This window comes from Carettochelys insculpta, chromosome 2, assembly GCF_033958435.1.
Source record: "Carettochelys insculpta isolate YL-2023 chromosome 2, ASM3395843v1, whole genome shotgun sequence".
Classification (NCBI taxonomy): domain Eukaryota; kingdom Metazoa; phylum Chordata; order Testudines; family Carettochelyidae; genus Carettochelys; species Carettochelys insculpta.
Window position 1 is genome coordinate 11,804,958 of NC_134138.1, and position 19,747 is coordinate 11,824,704.

General features: G+C 52.0%; 1 pseudogene; it reads left to right on the plus strand.

Annotated features, from left to right (window-relative positions):
* Positions 1-633: 633 nt before the first annotated feature.
* Positions 634-19,747, plus strand: part of LOC142009764 (short transient receptor potential channel 4-like) — a 41,446-nt pseudogene continuing 22,332 nt past the window's right edge.

A 19,747-nucleotide genomic window follows, 5' to 3' on the forward strand; every position in this document is an offset into this window, starting at 1 on the left:
TTCAGAATGAAGCTGAGTGTCTTGAAAACATATGTATGCAGCAGCATGTTGTATGGATGTGAGACATGGGTGATAATGAAAGATTTGAAAAGAAGAAAATTGGCGTTCGAAAGGAGTAGTTATAGAAAGATTCTGAGAACAGGATGGATGCAGAAGGTCACCAATCAGGAATTATATAGAAAGATACAGCCGAAAGAGAACCTGCTGCAGAAGGTTATAAAACGGAAGCTACAACTATTTGGGCATACTTGCAGAATGAACGATAAATGAAAAACCAAGACCCTGGTATTCGGCATAATGGATGGCTCGAATAAGAGAGGTAGACCCTGCAGAGAATGGATAGATGATGTAGTAGGTTGGTGCGGAGCTAGTCTACAGAAACTAAGCCACTCTGCACTGGACAGGGAAGGATGGAAGGAAATAGTGAGAGGCATCAGATGCCAACGGGAGCTGAGCCCACGGTTGATGATGATGATGATGATGATGACTGTCTCTCTGAAAGCTGAGCAGGCTTTGTTCAGGCCAGACCTCCCTCTCCAGACAGCCACAGTCCCCATGCTATGCAAAGCTACATTGGACACGTCTCCAAGCATGGTACAGTGATGTTTGCTAATCTGATGGTCTCTCCAAGAGATGAAGCTTTCGGGCCAGAGGAGTGATGCTGTAGTGCAAGACAAAGTGGCCATCTCAGGTACTCAAATTCTCCCGCCAAAGAGGTTGTCTGCCTGGGTTAATGCTGGAGCCATTGGGCAGCTCTGTTGCCCCCATATTAAGCAGGATGTCCTCATGCCTTTTGTTTTGAGATGAAGGTCAGACCCCTCTACATGTGGCAATGTGGGAAGGTGATGAAGCCCTACTGAATTTCCTCCATCGCTGCAAGGCCAGCCCTCACCAAGCAGATAAGGCGTGTAAAAGGGGTGGGGTGAGGGAAACTGCCTGACTCAAGGTGTGCACAACAGGGCTCTCCAGTGCTTTTTCTCTGCATTTCAGTTCCAGACAAAGAGGTGTTCAGAAAGTCACCGATTACTGAGGTCAGTCCATCCCAGCTAAGAGTACTTTTTGGTTAGGCTTGTACATTGCTCCCTCCCAGGCACAGATGGTCAGTGTTCAACCAACAGAACATGTAACATGCAGCACTGTTTCTATCAGCGTGAATTGCCACTAGCTCATCCTAAGGTAGAGACCCTCTTACTTAGCTAGTGGGTTGATATACCCATGAGCCTGGCAGACACAATGCCCCTGGATTACAGGGCTTTTGGTGTCAATGACTGGAAGCCCTTGAAATTGCAGTCCAAACTGGGAACTTCTCTCTATTCCTTAAACTTCCCAGTGCTGGTGAAGCTGGCAAAAGTGACATATTTCCTCCCTTCCCCCATCCAGGCAGCCCTAAATAAAGTAAGGGGAGAAAAGACTTCCAAACACCCATGCCAATCAGCCCAGTACAATGGCCTTTTCCCCTCTTCATGAAGAACCTGTGCTGTTAGCTGGTGCCATGCAATGAAGATGATGAGGAATGAGCTGTTGGAACGAACTGGTGGATCCTTCAGGCGGCCAGCCGCAAATCTCACTTGCTCTAGCAGTGCTGCATGTGGTGGTTGTTTGAATAAATGTGGGCGGTAGTGAGGGTAACAGCTGGAACCCCTGGGTGCTAAAGTCATCCAGCCAGTTATCAAGTACCCCAAGGACAGCAACCAAGCCAGCTGCCTTCCAGCTTCTACCACTTCAGATCCAGGATTGCTCTGGCTGTGCAAAGTGCAGCAGAGACAGAGGTCTCTTGTGGACCTAGCGGCGGTAGGCACAGACTGCTCAGGATGGGGTCACTCATTGTGTATAGCATTGGTGTACGTTTGCCTTTCCATTGCTGGTCCCGTGGGAGGTGGCCACACGGTGCTAGATAATGTCCTGATGTGGGATGAGGAGTTCAGAGGAAGCTCCAGCTTTTGGGGCTGTTCTCGAAGTTTCAGTAAGTCACTGATTGTCGAGGTCAGGCCATCCCAGCCGAGGGTACATTTTGCTAGGCTTGCACATTGGCTTGCTCCCTCCCAAACACGTGCTGTATTTGCATATTAAGATGCAGTATTTGCATATTATTTGCTCCAGCTGCTTGTCTGGAAACGCTGCTCTCTTTGATGGTTGCCAATGGACAGGTTTCCCTTGCATATTGCTGCAGACAGAGACCACACCAATATGGTGGACTTGCAGATGGTGAAGTGCCACTGCAACGTGCTAGCTCGCACAAAGGTGTGTGTGTGTGTGTGTGTGTGTGTCCATGTCTGTTGGCTAAGCAGAGAGGACTAGGACTTCAGGACTTCTAGCCACTATTTATCTGGTTGCTGCCCACTGTCTTCAGCCAGACAAAACTAGCTTGGGAATTAGGCCTTTGCTCCCTCCACAGTCACAGCCAGTCTGTTCACACACTGTCCTGGGAGACCAAGTGTAAAGCAAAGAATAGGCTGGGTGTGAGCCAGCAGTCTTAGTCGGGGCAGGGCAAGCACATTTCTTTATCAGGACCTCGTTTGTGAGGCTCCAAATGGAATCTACAGGGCAGTGCGATGTGGTGACACCTCCATTGTACACTGGCCTTGCATGCTGCTCTCTGGTGTCTGGCCATTGAGAGACTAAAAGCCCCGGTGCCTGGTGATGAGTATTCACTGTTGTCTCAAGTGGGAGAGGCCAGTGTTTGGGCTGGTTTTCTCTCTGTCCAATATATGTCCAACGTAGCTGTAATGAGCCTGTCGCCTGGAGGCCTCCAGCCTTCATTGTAATGTCAGCCACCAGCAACACTGGAGAATTGGGACAGCAGCCCAAAAAGGACCTGTGTATCAAGCCCCTGTTTCTGGTGCGTGCAGGGCAGGTAAAAGCAGGAGAGAGCCATAGAAGCATGGAATCCTTATCTGACATACTCCACCTGTGGGACCTTAACCAGCCTCACCCAAAGACTCTTGTCATTTTACTTGCTACTCGTTGGCTGTAGGACAGCAGCACCCTGATGCACGTTGCCTCTGAGCATGGTCACCCTGACATTGCTCTGCCTTCCCTGAAGAAAGGGGGTCCTGCTGCACATGTCTAATAAAGTAAACCAGCCCGGGGCTGGACCAGGCCAATGACAACTCCAAGAGCATCTCCAAAATGTCCGCCCAAAATTCGGATTCTGAGGGATGGAAAGTGCCTGATCAACCAAAACAAAAATATTTGTGACGAAGACCCAGTGTTGTAGCTAGTCAGTCTCAGGATAGAAGAGAGACAAGGAGGGTGAGCTCATGTCTTGTATTGGACCAATTTCTACTGGGGAAAGAGACATGCTTTTTAGGTACACAGAGCTCTTCTTCAACTTCTCAGCTCTCTAATGTCCTGGGACTGTCCCACCCATCCTTTGAGCAGCTGGAAGGTTTGTTTCTTTCACCATCAGAAGCAATCCAACAGAAGACATTGGCTTTAAAATAGCAGAAGGCTACCACTCCAGGTTCCCTCTGCCCACAGTGGTAGTGTTGTTGTTGCCGCCAATGCACACCAGGTGGCATAACAGCATCGCCTGCCAGCAGAGTGTTCCACCAACAAGCGAGACCAGCGAGGAAATGCACCTGGTACTGTGGGAACTGGCCAAAGTGTTCTCTTGCCAGCTGGGGTTGGTGAGCCTGGAATCCAGACAGGGAAACCTACCTGAAATGGGACACCCTGGGTTGGACTGTGCCTGGGATACAGGAACAGTAATCAGTGCATACCCCAATTACACCAATGGGACCTCAGTGTTGGAAATATTCCTCTTTGTTTGCATGATGCTGGAAGAAGCAGAAAGAGGCCATACAGGTCAGTTAAGCATCATTTGTGTGGGACACAAGAACCCCCAGCCATAGCATTATGCTTATGAGGGATGGAGGTTATTACAGATTTATAAGAAGGAGTGACAGCAAGGCCCCTTAGAACGAGAGCTAGAGGCTATGGGATATTTCCCCAGGGGAAGGGGCAGAGGCTTTATAGCCAAGAATAAAAGATAGTCAGTATATTTGGGATAAGAAGTTAAATGTAGGTACAGGTTGAACCTCTCTCATCCAGCATCCTTGGGCCCTCACCAGTGCCAAACTAGAGAATTTGCTGGACTACAGGAAGTCACACACCTGTTCCACGATGACATGACTGCCTTTGTTCTTTCAAATGGCGAGTGCTCAGATTCATTTGAGATACCCAATGGTGTGAAGCAAGGGTGGGTGCTGGCACGTCATATGAATGGAGAAGTCGAGAATCCCTAAGCAACTCCTCTGCAGTGAACTCTCCCAGGGCAAAAGGAATGCAGGTAGGCCTCGCAAGAGGTTCAAAGACTGCGTGAAGGCCACCATTGCTCATGCTGGTTTAAAACCAGATCAGCTAGAGCAGCATGCAAAAGACCGAACAGGCTGGCGTGCTCTCTTATGACACGTGTATGACAACTTTGAAGAGCAGTGACGCGTACACCTCATTGATGCTCGTGAGAGGAAGAAAGCAACAGCAGCAGCTGCACCAACAGAGCCAGGATATTTCCCTCGCCCCACTGTGGATGCCCATGCTGTTCACAGCTTGGACTCCTCAGCCACATGCGAGTCCACAGCCGATGAGCCTGTGCAAGCTCAAGACATCATCGTCAGACACAACGGACTACCTTCACAGGAGGTCAATACTTTCTAGCACATTAACAACACTTCCACTGCTTACTTGGCTCTTAGAAGACATTTAGGGGTAAATTACAGCTAACTAACAGCACAGAACACTGCGAGCCAAGACTGGTGGTGGTAAACAAACTTTAAATGACCACAGGAAACTTGTCCACACTCATGATAAGTTGTCATCTGGCTAACTAAAATCATGCCAGATTATGGATGTTACCAGGCGAGAGAGGTCTGGATTAAAGAGGTTCAACGTGTATTAATTTATGTTGTGATGCACAGCCCAAGAGGCCTATAAGATATTCAGCTGAGCTGCCAGGGATTAGACAAGTTAGTTGGCTGAAAGAGGACCCAGGATGGGTAAAGTGTAAAAACATAGGAAAAGATGTGTTTAGGGCGATGTTCAGGAAATCATGCAGTAGTAGATGGGGAAATGTGCCACAGCGTACCAGTTAATACCGCCAGAGCCAGATGCTAACATTCTGGGGAATTCTGTACTAACCTCTAGTCACTAGTGTTCTCTGCAAACTCAGTGTTTGTCCAGCCACCCACGAGAGATTCAAATCCTACCCACCTGATTGGCAGAGCACCCATAGCCAGCAGCATGTGTTTCTATTGGTGCTGTACATCCACACATGCCTTGGAGCCCAGAACACATTTTTTTCTGCACATGGATGGAAAAGAACCCAGAGTGAACATTGCTGGTCATAGGGTAACCTGGGGTGTAGATGGTACTGACAAGACAGTAGCCAATGAGGAATGTGACTCTGGCAAAGAAGTGGGGTGTGGACGTATGGATCAGGAAAAAGGGGCTGGAACCCTTACGCATGTGTATCAGCCTCAGTGTGCATGAGCATAACAGGCTAAATGGTGTTGTCCAGCCTGTTGCTGAGAAGGATGTGCATTGGGAGATGCCAGGAGGCAGAGTCAGTGCAAGGCACAAACAGGCTAAATGGTGCTGTCCAGCCTGTTGCTGAGATGGATGTGCATTGGGAGATGCCAGGAGGCAGAGTCAGTGCAAGGCACAAACAGGTTCAGCCATTGCTTAGGTCCCAAGCAGCTCAAAGGGCCTTATTAATGATTAGTGTGTGCTGGGGGGAATACCCTGCTTAGAGCCCCAGAGGGCTGAGGCTGGCACTGCCTGCAGGACAGCCATGAGTGATAATGAGACACAGAAGGTGACAGTAGGAAGGATAGTGACTGATGCTCCAGGGTTCCTCAGCAGGAGTGGTGAGGGATCAGCCCTAAGGAAGGCTGCGAGTGTGTCACGGAAGTCACAGACTCTGTGACTTGCCACCACCTCTGTGATGTATGCAGCCATGGTTGTGATCAGCCCAGTTTGGGCAGCTCATGGGCCAGCTGCACCAACTGCTCCTCGGGCACTCTTGGTCCCTGACCCCCCATCTCCCAGCAGAACTCTACAACCACACACATTTTGGGAGGAGTTGGCAATCTGCACGGATTGCTTATGAGGCATGGTAGGGAAAGCTGAAAGGAAGCTGTCCCAAAGATGACCCTTCTCTCACCCAGGCTGGTACATGGATTACAATTACAATTAATTGCTATTTTTGAATTAAATGTCTTCCAATAATGTATTAAACTGCAGTCTGAAAAGCTATATTGTGGTTTCCTTTAATGATGTGTCCATGTCAGCTAGAATTGGCTTTTGAGGTGAGTCTGTGAATGGCTTGGCAGGGGCTGATTGGGGGTATGCACTAGTAAAGGGGTTGGACAGTCTCTACATGAAGGAATAAACGTACACAAATCAGATATTAGAAATGGCAATATACAAAAACCCATAGGAGAGCACTTCAATCTCCCAGGCCACACAGTAGCAGACTTAAAAGTAGCTATCCTACAGCAAAGACATTTCAGGACCAGAGTCCAAAGAGAAATTTCTGAGCTACAATTCATCTGCAAATTCGACGCTCTCAGCTCAGCTCAGGCTTAGACAAAGACTGCGAATGGCTGGCTAAATACAGACGCAGCTTCCCCTCCCTTGGTGTTCACACCTCCAGATCAACTGTTGGTAGTAAGCCTCACCCTTGCTGACTGAGCTAACCTTGTTATCCCCACCCTTGCTCTGGCTTATTTATACCCGGCCCTGAAGATTTCCAAGACTAGCATCTGATGAAGTGAGTCTGTGCTCACGAAAGCTCATGCTCAAAACTTTTCTGCTAGTCTGTAAGGTGCCACAGGACCCTTCGTTGCTGCTCCAGGCTATGCTAACTCCATTTTTACCTGGCGGGCGACCAAGAAGTGAAGCCCTTCTTCTGAGTGCCCTTGGAACACTCCCCTGTGACACCCAGCTTCTCTCACTGGCTACTCGGAGACCCTCTGCCCCCAAAGGAGTCGAGCACCTCAGTTCACCAGTTCTGCCTTTAACCAAAATAAACCATCTCTGGTGTTATGTTGTCTTAGAAAGAGCCCCCAGTGCAGCTTCTTTCAGGCCTATGAATCCTTCCGCTATGCTTGGCCTAGGGATGCGGTGATGGGCTGTGGACTCATTTACCCCAGAGGGGGTGGGGAGCAGTGAAGAGTCACTGCCAGCCCACGCCTCTTTGGCTGACATGATGTGAGCTGGTGGCCTCAGTCCCTTTCTGAGAAGATGGGTATGTAGCAGGAATTAACCAACAATCGCCCCTGAAGAGAGGACGGAGACTGAATGGATGATGAATTTGAGGTACCATGTGACTGCCAGTAATTTTGCATCGTCTGCAAATTTTACCCCTATTCCCATAGCATTTATGAATACACCAGAAGACTTACCTGGAGATTGCTGGGTCCTTTAGAACAGGCTTGTAGTGTGAGACAAACAGGAGTCAGGGCAGGACCTTGGAGCTCTGGGGGCTCACAGCAGGAGGCTGGGGGCATAAGGGATGCAGGAGTCAGCATGATCGGTGGAGGAGCAGTTTGGGGGTAGGGGTGCAGGAATCAGGGAAGGGGACTGGGAGGATAGGGAGCTCAGGAGAAGAAGAGGGGGCTCAGGGCAGGAGATGGGGTGGCATTGGGGACTGGGGTGCAGGAGGCCTGGGGTAGGTGGGATCTGCATAGGCTGGCCCTGCCATCATTCACCAGGCCATGCCCAGGGGAGGAGAGGTGGGCCACACAGGCCAGCCTTGGGGGTGGGCACACTGGGTGGCCCACTGGTGCATGAGGAGGGCCAGGCTGTGGCTCCTCTGGGGAATGGTTGAGTTTTCACTCCACTTCCTCTATTTCAGTGGGGCTTTATCCCTCCCTCCACCAGGGGCCTTTTCTCCACCACCCCAGGGCTGGCAGGGGCCTTTCTCCCCCCACCCTCCCTCAGGCAGGGACTTACTCCTTCTCTCCCACCCCACCTCCTGCATTATGGCCAAAGGCTGTGGGGAGGGGGGTTTGGAGCAGGAGGGCCACTTACCCGTTGTGGTGGTGGCTGGAGAGATAGCAATCCCCAACCCCAACAGGCCACACTTTTGCTGGTACCACTGCCCCAGTAGTCACTCTGAAGCACAGCTGTCCCCCACACCCACTGCCCCAAGTGGCCACTCTGCAGTATTACATCCCTCTGCTCTGTTCTCCCTCCCTTTCCGTGTTAGGGAAAACCATCGGATTCCAGGCACATCCAATTTTCCTGACACAACCAAACACTAACTTTGCTTTTTCAGGGTAAGGGGAGGCTGTGTACCAAATTTGGTGGCCTTAGCTCTTACAGTTTAGGAGGAGTTCCTGAACAAATGGACTCAGACACATGGACAGACAGAAGCTGTGTCTACACGTGCACGCTACTTCGAAGTAGCGGCACTAACTTCGAAATAGCGCCCGTCACGGCTACACGCGTCGGGCGCTATTTCAAAGTTAACTTCGACGTTAGGCGGCGAGACGTCGAAGTCGCTAACCCCATGAGGGGATCGGAATAGCGCCCTACTTCGACGTTCAACGTCGAAGTAGGGACAGTGTAGCCGATCCGCGTCCCGCAACGTCGAAATTGCCGGGTCCTCCATGGCGGCCATCAGCTGGGGGGTTGAGAGATGCTCTCTCCAGCCCCTCAGCTCACTGGTAGGTCCCCTCCCCCTCCCTTCCTGTGCAGAAATCTGAGGCAACGTGCAGGCTCCTGCCTGCACACGCGGCGAGCCTGCACAGCCCTCAGCCAGCCAGCGGCGATGGCGAGCCGGCAGCACCCCCAGCGCCCCCAGGGGACCCCCCCCAAGGGGAGCCAGGGCAGCCAGCCGAGCCAGAAGACCAGCCAGTCTGGGAAGCGGCAGCGGGGCCCCTCCTGGACGGAGGCCGAGCTGCAGGACCTGCTGGGGCTCTGGAGCGAGGAGGAGGTGCTCCAGGTAATGGGGAGCAAGAGGCGGAACGCAGATGCGTTCGCTCGGCTGGCCGACGGCCTGGCTGCCCGGGGTCACCCTGCCCACACTCCGGACCATGTCCGGAGTAAGGTGAAGGAGCTGCGGCAGGGTTATGCCCGGGCCCGGGATGCGGCCAGCCGATCTGGGGCCGCCTCCGTCACTTGCCCCTTTTACAGGGAGCTCAGGGACATCCTGGGCTCCCGGCACACCTCCTCCCCTCCGGCCACCCTTGACACCTCAGCTGACGAGGCCCAGCAGGCCCTGCAGCCGGAGTCCAACCCGGAGGCAAGCCCCGCACCCCGGGGGCCCCCCCCGGAGGCCATCCCCGGGACATCGCAGCAGGAGGAGGAGGAGGAGGAGGAGGGGGGCTCCTCCTCCGCAGAATCCAGCCTGCAGATCCTCCTCCTGCCATCCCGGAGCAGCAGCAGGGCCTCCGACCCCCGGGGATCTCCGGACCCACAGGTAGGTACCCCTCTCTGGTGGACACCCCTGGGCTTGAGGGGCGGGGGTAACAGAGATGTGTCCAGGGCCCCCCACACGCTCACATGGCCATGGCCCCAAGGACACCAGGGCCATGGCCCTCACAGCACTGCAGCCATCAGCCCCTGCCCCCCCCCACCCCGCACGACAGTGCCATGCCCCATCCTCGGGCCAGGGGGGAGCGGAAACTCGAGGGGCCCCCGGGCGGAGGGGGTGGGACACCCCGCAGCAGCAGCATGTGATGGAGTGGGGGGAGTGCCAAAGGGAGACTCAGCCTACATATGAGCCACAGGAGCCGAAGAGCTCCCAGGGCCAAAGGAGGATCCTGGCGCTACAGCTGGCAGGTGACACCTCTGCCCCGAACAAACAGGAGGGAGGAGCCGAGCTGGCTTGGAACTGGGGGGGAGGGCGGGGGCCACAGGTAGAGGCTAGGGGAAGGGAGAGCTGGTAGGCAGCCAGCCAGAGGAGGGGGAAAGCTGCATCCCAGAGGGGCCCCCCTTGGGGTCTTCTCCCCACGACGGGTTGGAAGGACTGTCTCTTCCGACAGCTGGTGCTGTCAGTCCTGCCAGAAACTGGCCATCTGTGGCCTAAGAAAGCTCTCCTGCTCTCAGACCCTGCGGGGTGAAGTGCGAGTCGCTCCCACCAGGGGACGGGGTGCAGGGCAGGGGGACCCCTGAACCCCATCCATCACAGCAGCATCTCCCGGGGACGGGGATGGGGAACCTGCAGCACAGGGCGGGGGGGACAAAGGCCACGGCTCGGGGCCCACACTAACGCCTGTCTCCATTCTTCTTCCCCCGCTCCTCTCCTGTGTCCTGCACCTGCACCTGCACCATCCGAAGGACCGGAAGAGAGCACCGGCGAGGCCTCAGTTGTCCCGGAGAGCCCTCCGGGACCATCGCTCCAGGGCAGCCCCTCGGCTGAGGAATGACCGGCCCTGCGGAGGGCAAGACGGCGGACCCCACGCCTACTACCGGCGACGGCGACGGACCCCCAGCTGCTGGCCATCCTCCGCCGGCAGCTGGAGGTCTCGGAGCAGCACCTGGATGGGGATGTGAGTCCCATCCAGAGCCCCGAAGCAGTTGGGGAAGCCCAGGGTGGCAAAGGCGGCGACAGTGGCATGTGGGTCCCCCAGCCTCACGAGCCTGTGCAGGAGCATGGCGTTGATGGCATGCACGACCTGCAGAGAAAGCACATGGGACAGCCCCAATGAGGGGTGAGCAGGGTGTGCGTGGCCCTGCCCTGCCCTGGCCCCCCTGCCCTGCCCTGGCCTGCCCTGCCCTGGCCCCCCTGCCCTGGCCCCCCTGCCCTGCCCTGCCCTGGCCCCCCTGCCCTGCTCTGGCCCCACTGCCCTGCCCTGGCCTCCCCCTGTGGGTTCTCTTACCTCCATGAAGACAGCCCCGACAGTGGCCTTTCCGACACCAAACTGCTGCCCCACGGATCGGTAGCTGTCCGGAGTGGCCAGCTTCCAGACAGCGATGCCGACCCGTTTCTCCACAGGGAGGGCACGCCGCATGGCAGTGTCCCGGTGCCTGAGTGCGGGGGTGAGCCACTGGCACAGCTCCAGGAATGTCTGCCGGTCATCCTGAAGTTCCTGAGCCAGTGGTCGTCGTCCCACTCCCCAAGCACCAGCCGCTCCCACCAGTCGGTGCTGGTGGGGTAGCTCCACAGCTGCCGGCGTGTGAGGCGGGGGGTGGAGCGGGGTGCTGCAGGGGTAGGGGTTGAGCCCTGCTGCCCTGGGGGCATCTCCTCCCCTGGGGCAAGGAGGTACTCAGCTGCCTCCCACATGGCATGGGCCAGGGCAAGCCCTGCTCCTGCCGGGAGGGCTGGGTGGACCTCTAGCTGCTGCTGCTGCTGCTGCTGCTGCTGCTGGGGGTCCATGCCTGCGTCGCCCGGGGTCTGTGTGCCTATGGCTCCTCAGACCGCGTGCTGTGCAGGCTGAGTGTGTCTGGGAGGGGCCCTTTAAGGGAGCGGCTAGCTGTTGCCCCGGAAGCGCTAGTCCGCCCGTTGACCCTGTCTGCAGCTGTGCCTGGCAGCCCTATTTCGATGTGTGCTACTTGGGCGTGTAGACGTTCCCTCGCTGTGCCTATTTCGACGTTGGGCTGAGCAACGTCGAAGTTGAACGTCGACGTTGCCGGCCCTGGAGGACGTGTAGACGTTATTCATCGAAATAGCCTATTTCGATGTTGCAACATCGAAATAAGCTATTTCGATGTAGGTTTCACGTGTAGACGTAGCCAGACTCACAGAGAGGGGGACTCACTCTAAAATAGATATATAGAGAGATTAAATTGTACAGGGCCTAGTATATATCCTTGGGGACACTGCTATTTATCTCTCTCTATTTGTTTCCTGTTCTTTAACCAGTTACTAACCCAGGAGAGGACCTTCTCTCTTATGCTGTGACTGTTTCCTTTTAATCTTTTTATCTGATCTGGCTGCTACTCCCTCCATGTCTTGCCATTTGGAGACAGATTTTCTTTCCAGTTGGTGCAGTAGTTAGTTGTCTTCCCATCAGGAGCCATGCCGGACTATGTCCAGCAGTTGCTATTGGTGTTCTTCTGCCTGTCAGAAGGACAAGGAATGGACCTTTTTGCTGTAGGATTTTCTTGGCTGCATGTTGAAATCTTTCAGCCTCTCCTTCACTTAGGAGGAACACGGGCTACTAGTAATATGACCCATATCACATTTCATTCAGAATTACTTCTGTTCTGCTGCAGTGAATTGTGATCCATTGTCTATCACTAGTTGTTCAGGAATACTGAAATGAGCAGAAGTGAGTCATGTTTTCTCTAACTCTGCAGCATGTCATGTCTTTGAACTATACTGTTTCTATATACCCGAAAAAAACTGTCCAAGACTACTAGGTAATGATGTCCTCTGAATTCACATTCATCCGCATCTAATCGCTTCCAAGATCTCTCTGGCAGAGGTGTTAATGTGTCGAATTTGAATATAAAAGAGAGAAAGAAGAAAAACTAAAGAAGAATTGTGTGTGGACTCCCCTGATGGCCGTAGTGAAAGTCTGGATTTCTATGTACAATGCTTCTGCAACCGTGCTCAGACTGACATTATACGCAAACGATGCCAAATGAGAGACAATCTCAACTATGCTGAACGCTATGCTGTCCAGAGTCTCAAATATAACCCAGACATTATAATTAAACCAGCTGACAAAGGAGGTGCTGTTGTCATCGTCAATAGGTCAGACTATGAACAGGATGCAGCCAGACAACTCTCCAACACCACATTTTACATTCCTCTCTCCGCTGAGCCCAATTTGGAATTCCAAAATAAATTACAACTACTACTTCAGGAACTCCCTGCTCCTACTCGGGACCTTATTCCCTCAGACATACCATCTGAGCCCCAGCCTGGATTATTCTATTTACTTCCCAAAGTCCACAAACCTGGGAACCCTGGATGGTATTGGCAGCCTTACCACTGGACTATCCAGTTGTGTGGACTCCCTCCTCAAACCCTATGCCACCAACACTCCCAGCTATTTCCGAGATACCACTGATTTCCTGAGGAAATTACAGAACATCTGAAAAGTTCCTGACAACACCATTCTTGCCACAATAGATGTAGAGGCTCTGTACACTAATATTCCACACGAAGACAGATTACAAGCAATCAGGAATACCATCCCTGATGTCACCACAGCCAGTCTGACCTCTGTAACTTTGTTCTCACCCACAATTATTTCCGATGTGGGGACAACTTACACCTCCAGATTAGTGGAACTGCTATGGGCACCCGCATGGCCCCACAATATGCCAATATATTTATGGCTGACCTGGAACGATTCCTCAGCTCTCATCCGCTATTACCCCTCCTCTGCTTAAGATACATTGATGACATCTTTATGATTTGGACCCATGGTATAGAGACTCTAGAAGAATTACACAGACTTTAACAATCTGCACCCCACCATCAACTTATGCCTCGATTACTCCATGCAAGAGATACATTTCCTGGACACTACAGTACAAATCAAGGATGGCCTGATCGGTACCACACTGTACCGGAAGCCCACTGATCGTTATACTTAACTACACCCTTCTAGCTTCCATCCTGCACACATAACTAGATCCATTGTTTACAGTCAAGCCTTTAGGTACAATTGCATTTGCTCTGATCCTACTGACAGAGACCAAAAACTAGAAGATCTTTACCGAATATTCATAATCCTGAATTTCCCACCAGGAGAAATAAAAAACCAAATTGACAGGGCCAGACGAATAGCCAGAGACCAAGATAGGCCCAAAAAAGCCAAGAACAGGACACCACTGGTCATCACCTACAGCCCCCAACTTAAACCACTGCAACGAAGTATTAAAGACTTACAGCCTATCCTTAATCAGGATGCCACACTCCAGAAGGCCCTAGGTGACAGGCCTGTTCTCTCCTACAGACAGTCTCCCAAGCTTATGAGGATTCTCACCCACAGTCACAGTCTATACCACAGGAACACCAGTCCTGGAACTTTTCCTTGCAACAAAGCCCACTGCCAGCTTTGTCCACATATCTATTCTGGAGGTACCATCACTGGACCTAACCAAGTTATTCACAGAATCACAGGCACATTCTCCTGTTCCTCAACTAACATATATGCCATCATGTACCAATAATGCCCAGATGCTTTGTATATTGGACAGACTTCAAACTCTCTTAGACAAAGAGTTAATGGGCACAAAACAGACATAAAAACACTCCTGATCCACAAACCGGTCAGCCAGCACTTTAATGGAGTGGGACATTCTGTTAACCACTTAAAAGTTTGCATCATACTGAAGAGGAATTTTCACAACACTCTTGAAAGAGAAGCTGCTGAACTCTTTTTTATATTCAAATTTGACACATTAACATGTGGTTTGAACCAGAATGGGAATTTTCTGGGTCATTATAGGGGCTCGCTTGCATACTTGGCTTAATCTAATTCTTGACTTCCCTCTTCCCCTTCTGTCCTTCTGCTCTCTGATTTGCTCACCTTGAACATTTTTTTCTCATTTGTCCACCCTGATTACTATTTTTGGTTCTCTGTGCCTTAAATATTGAGTCTGTTCTGGAAAGGCTATGATCTGAAGAAGTGTGTCTGTCCCACAAAAGCTCACCACCTAATAAATTATTTGTTAGTCTTTAAAGTGCTACTTGACCGCTTTTTTGAACTGGTCCCTGTCAGATGGCAGAAGTACCCCATGAATCACTGGGCCACCTCTTGCTCCTCCAGGAGGTGGATTTGACTCTGACACTGACTTGCTTTGTCACCTTGGTCAAGTCATTTAACCACCAAGTGCCTCAGTTTCCCCATCTGTAAACTGGGGTCAGAGCTCGTTCTGAGCGCTCTTAGGGGGCTTAATTCATTGTGTGAGTTCCTCCAATGGAAGCCAAACTAGAGGAGACAGAGTTTGTTATTGAAATGTGAGCATGTTTACACCTCTCCCCTACCCCAGCATCTGCGCCAGATGTCACTTTTCATTGCTCACTGCTCTGCTTTGTGTTCCATGCTGCTTTTTCCCTCAGCACACAGATATTTTATTGCAAACATTCTGTGCTGGCTTTCACAGCCGGATATTTCACTTTCTGGCCTCTTTCCCCTCCTGATTCCTGTGCCACTCTCCTGTGTCAGTTCCTTTGCTAACCATAACAACCAGGAGCTCTCTGGAGGAGCCGTTTCACCTCTTGGGGAGCAAGGGTGGTCAGGGGCACCGGGTGGAAAACAAGAAAGAAAAATATAATGCAAAACCCAAAGGCCACAAATCAGTATAGGTCACCACTGATAATAGCGCTAAAGCTTACGAGCCAGCTGAGGTGTTACTTTATCTTTTAAAAAGGGAGTTCTGTCCCACACAGAGATCCTCTTGCCATAGGGGAGTTGGGGATTATATATGAGATGATTACAATTCCCTGAATCAGTGGCCTGGCCTGTGCTTGCCCAGCCATGAGTTATGGCAGTCTAGGGGCTGCACTGGCTTACATCAGTGGCATAAAGTTCTGCTAGCTGAGGATGGGGGAAGGGCATAGTGCTTACCCTGCCCCCCACCAGGCAAGCTCACTTCATCCCTCAACATACCCTGTGTGCTGTGGTGCTGGAATGGAGCTGGCTTCAGCAGCTGAGACCCCTTTCCCCTGCTGGAGGAATTCTGGCCAGAATTTGGAGAATGTGACTAGAAGAGGCTGGCTGAAGAGCCCTTGGGGTCCAAGTGCCACGTACAGACACAGAACTGGTACAGCAGGGTTAGCCGGCAAGCAATCTTCCCTCACATTGCCCCATCCCACTGTGACCTGAAGGAACTGCCTCCCCTGGGGTAGAAAGCTCTCCCTGGCCCAGTCAGTCCCTGAAGCCATTGTAGATGTCCTCAATAAAGAGGCGAGTCATCACTATTCCTGCAGGAATGGCAATTGCCAATCCGCCCCCTCACTGAGATCCTGAAGGCCTCCACTGAAGACAAGGCTGGAACCATGTGTGCAAACAATATTAGAGGCCATGCAACAGCAGTCTGGTTTGCAGGACACTTAAAAGGCTTGCACCAACACCATTTTGCAGCACAGTCATCTGGGGAGCTGCTATTACATGTGTTGCCCCTTTGGCCCAAGCAGCTCACAAGATTGCAAGGACTTATGCAGGTGCCACTGCTGGGATGAGAAATTGACGATACAGTTAGGTCTGTTCTTGGTGCAATCTGGTTCCTTCCCATCCAGCAATATCCTGTTTCCCTGACTGCACTGGAAGCAAACAGCAGGCGGTTTCCATGCTCTGATCTGCCTCAGCCTGCCTCTCCCGAAAGCTCCGTGCCCAGGAAGCTCTACTTCTGCTTCCTCTCATAGCTGCTTCCCTTGGCTTTCTGCCTCTTTAACAATACTCTGCAGCTGTTACCCTCCTGCTTTCTGCCTCTCCTAAAAACAGCCTGCAGCCGTTACCCTCCCAGACCCAGGGCAGGTTTAAAACTAGAGTTTTATTTAATTTATTATCCAAAACCAAACCACAGTTGTAAGAATCCCCAGTGCTCCTGAGTCCTTCCAAAACTCTGCTGCTGTGATCCAGGTGGGTCCCTTTGACCTCCTCAGCAGACCTTCCCTCCTTAAAGGAGCCGGGTGCCAGAGCATCAAACCCTGACATGCCCTATGTCCTAGCCCCAGCATTTGCAACCAAAGGAAATCCCTCTGTTCACTCGAGATAGCACCACGCTGCCTTGTCACCGTGCGCTGATGTGACGCTAGAGGGGACAGACATCCCATTTTAGTGCGGCCTGGGGTCATGGCAATATTAACAGGGTGCTGTGGTGCACTTGGTTCCCCACCATCAAACCATTTAAAAGATGCTGCAGCTCCCCTGCTGAAAGTTGAGGAGCACAGAGCTGGTCACATGGGATCACAGAACCAGCCAGTCGACTGAATATTTGAGGGTGTTTTTCTGCCTGTGCGTCTGTGGGGCTGCCTGCCTTGTCTGTTCAAGAACTACACTTAAACAGTAAGATTTGGCTTGCAGCTTCCTCTTATCATAACTTAAAGCTGGGGTGGGCGAACTTATTACACTGGGCCCTACTTTTTGTCCCTGCAATTAGCAGGGGCCCCCAACCTGTCAAATGTAATCCAAACTGACAGAGATTTCAGTTATGTCCATATCAAAAACCCTTTTGGACTGTGTAAGGAAATAAGTAACAGTGACACATTTCAACATTTTTCATGAGATGGATGAGCCCGACACCAGCAGCCGATTGTGCTGCATTCCCCCTTTTGAAATTTCTTGCCCCCCCAAGGAGTCCTGATCCCCACTTTGTGTACCCTGACCTAAAGCAGCAGAAGGGTTTGCTTGTGCCAGGAAAGTGGGATGTGCCTGGAACGGCATAGCTTCTCAGAAAACCAAACAGAAATAAGATAGAATCACCAGGCAGGTGAAAGGGGCTGCCTGGGGGTGCACTCCCCGCACCCACCCACACCTGTCTGGGACTGCCCAGAGCCCCTCACTTCCCAGGGAGGCTGGAGGCGGGGCTGAAGCTTCTGCCCCTCAATTTCACAGGGACGTTTCTGGCTGTTTCCCTTTGCCAGGAAGTGAGAGGAAGGAGCACAGTTTTCTACATTCCTCCCTCTCACTGGGCAGTGCAGGGGGCAGACAAACCTAGACCTGGCCCAGCCAGAAGATACGCACTGCTCCAGCAGCTGAACCTGCTGGAGCTATAGGGGCCATGGAGAGGGGCTTCTCACCTGGCCCCAAACTGCTGTAGCAAGCAAGGACTGGGGTTGTCCTCTCCCCCGGGGCAGCCTGCACACTAAACCCCTCATCCCCAGCTACACTCCAGAGCAACGATTTGCATGAAAAGAAAGAAAATAGCAATTGAGTTGGGGACCCGAGCAATGCCAGGTAAATCTTCTAGTAAGATATATTTGAGTTGAGCTGGAACCTTGAGGGATGCACCTGAGACACTGGCTGACCAAAGTTGCTGCTGCGACAGACCCTTGAGTGCATACACTTTTTTCAGTCCTCTTTGAGCACTGGCAGACCCAGTTACGCCCATTAAAATCCAGAGCTGCACCCCCTGGTGGTCTGGGCTATGCAGCGCCAGGTCTGTCAGGTAAGATTCCATGCAGGGCTGGGAACTGATGGCCTGGAAAGGCTCATTAGCACTCTGTTAGCCACCAAACAGCTTGGCAAATAGCAAAGGCTGAAGCCTATCCAGTGAACATGCACACATCTGACATGCCATTGCCTGGCACTGTGTGCTGATGAATGCTCACCCTTCATCTGCATGCAACGAGGTCAGAAACAGTAGACTGTGCCTTAGCTAGCTACCAGTAGCATCCATCTGGGCTAATCAACCCCCAGTTTATCTTTCTCTCATGTAATATTTATTTCTGTATCACTCCATATGTAAGTCATTTGTCCTGCACAGCTGCAACTTTCTCCTTTCCATGTCCTGGTCATTTTAGTTCTATGTGTCAAACCGCAGAGACTTTCCCAGTAGTTGCGTTACAAGCAGCAGTCACTGGGTTAGGATTCCTAGAGTGGTCCTGTTCTGCACACAAATATTCTGTTCACTTGCGTATGGGAAGTGCATGGCTGAAAAGTGATCAGGCGTAGAGCAGCCTGCTCAGTGCAGGTAGCTGGGAGGAGGTGGAAACAATGCTGGATCTGTCGCTGGTGTGAAATCCCAGGCTTTAAAGATGAACTGGAAAGAGAGAGAAGTGTGTATGTGTGTGTGTGTGAGAGGGAGAGAATTTAGTTCTGATGAAAGGAGCCACCCCAACATCTCTGAGGACGTGGTTGTAGCAACGCACACTGCCGCTGCCGCTGCCTGTGTTACAGCTGTGGCAGTGCAGGCTTTCTTCTCACCGTGAGTGCAAAATGGCCCTCACCCCATACCTCTTAGCTGAGTAGCAGTCATTCTAGCTGCTTTATAAACCCCTGTCCCAGTACATCTCTCCAGCAACTTCTGCTGTTGGCCAGCAGGCGAGAGAGCATCCGTGGGGTGTCAGTCCTGACAGCTTCCATAATCCGGTAGTTCTCTGTTGCAGGCTCAGAGGTACGTGAGAGAGCAGTGGTAAGAGCCAGAGGACGCAGGCAGAATTCCCCTTATGTTTTTTGTTTTTGCTAATGCGTGAAGCAGAGTGGGGTCATTGTGCCCGCACTGCCCCACACCCGGCTTGGGAGGCTGAATGAGAACCATCTTCTTAGACAACTGTTAAAATGCTTTTCCGTTCAGCCCCCATAACCGTGTGAGTGATTTTGTTTTCTGTCTCCAGCTGCCTGATCAAAAAAAGCCTGACCTAACCCCAAATGACCCTTTGGGTGCAGTCCAGGCAGCTCAGGGTTGAATTTCCAACCTTTCTAAGTGGAGATTTTAATTTTGGGAAATTTTCCCTTCATACCTGACTATGCAAATCTGAAAAATGTCCCCACTTTTGCCCTGGCCTCTAACTCCTGGCCACCTCAGCAGAACAGACACAGCCAAGCCCCAGAGCAGTTTACTGACAGGCTGGGGTTCTACACTGCTTGGCTCTGTTTTCCCCTCAGCAAGGACAGACGCCGTTGCACCTGGCTGCTGAGAACAGCCATGCCAAAGCAGTTCCGTTCTTTCCGAAGCACAAGCCAGAACTGGGTGACCTCTGCCAACATGGAAGGTTTGACCTGTGATCAAGGAGCTGCTGAAGTTCTACAAGGAGGGGGCAACCACAGCCCACAACAAGGTAAGTCCCTAGGGTGGTGGTGGCCCCTTGCTGTGGCCCTGTCCAGCCAGCAGTGTCACACTGAGCTGACCCCATAGTCTAGAGCAATGGTTCCCAGCCTTTTCAGTAACACAA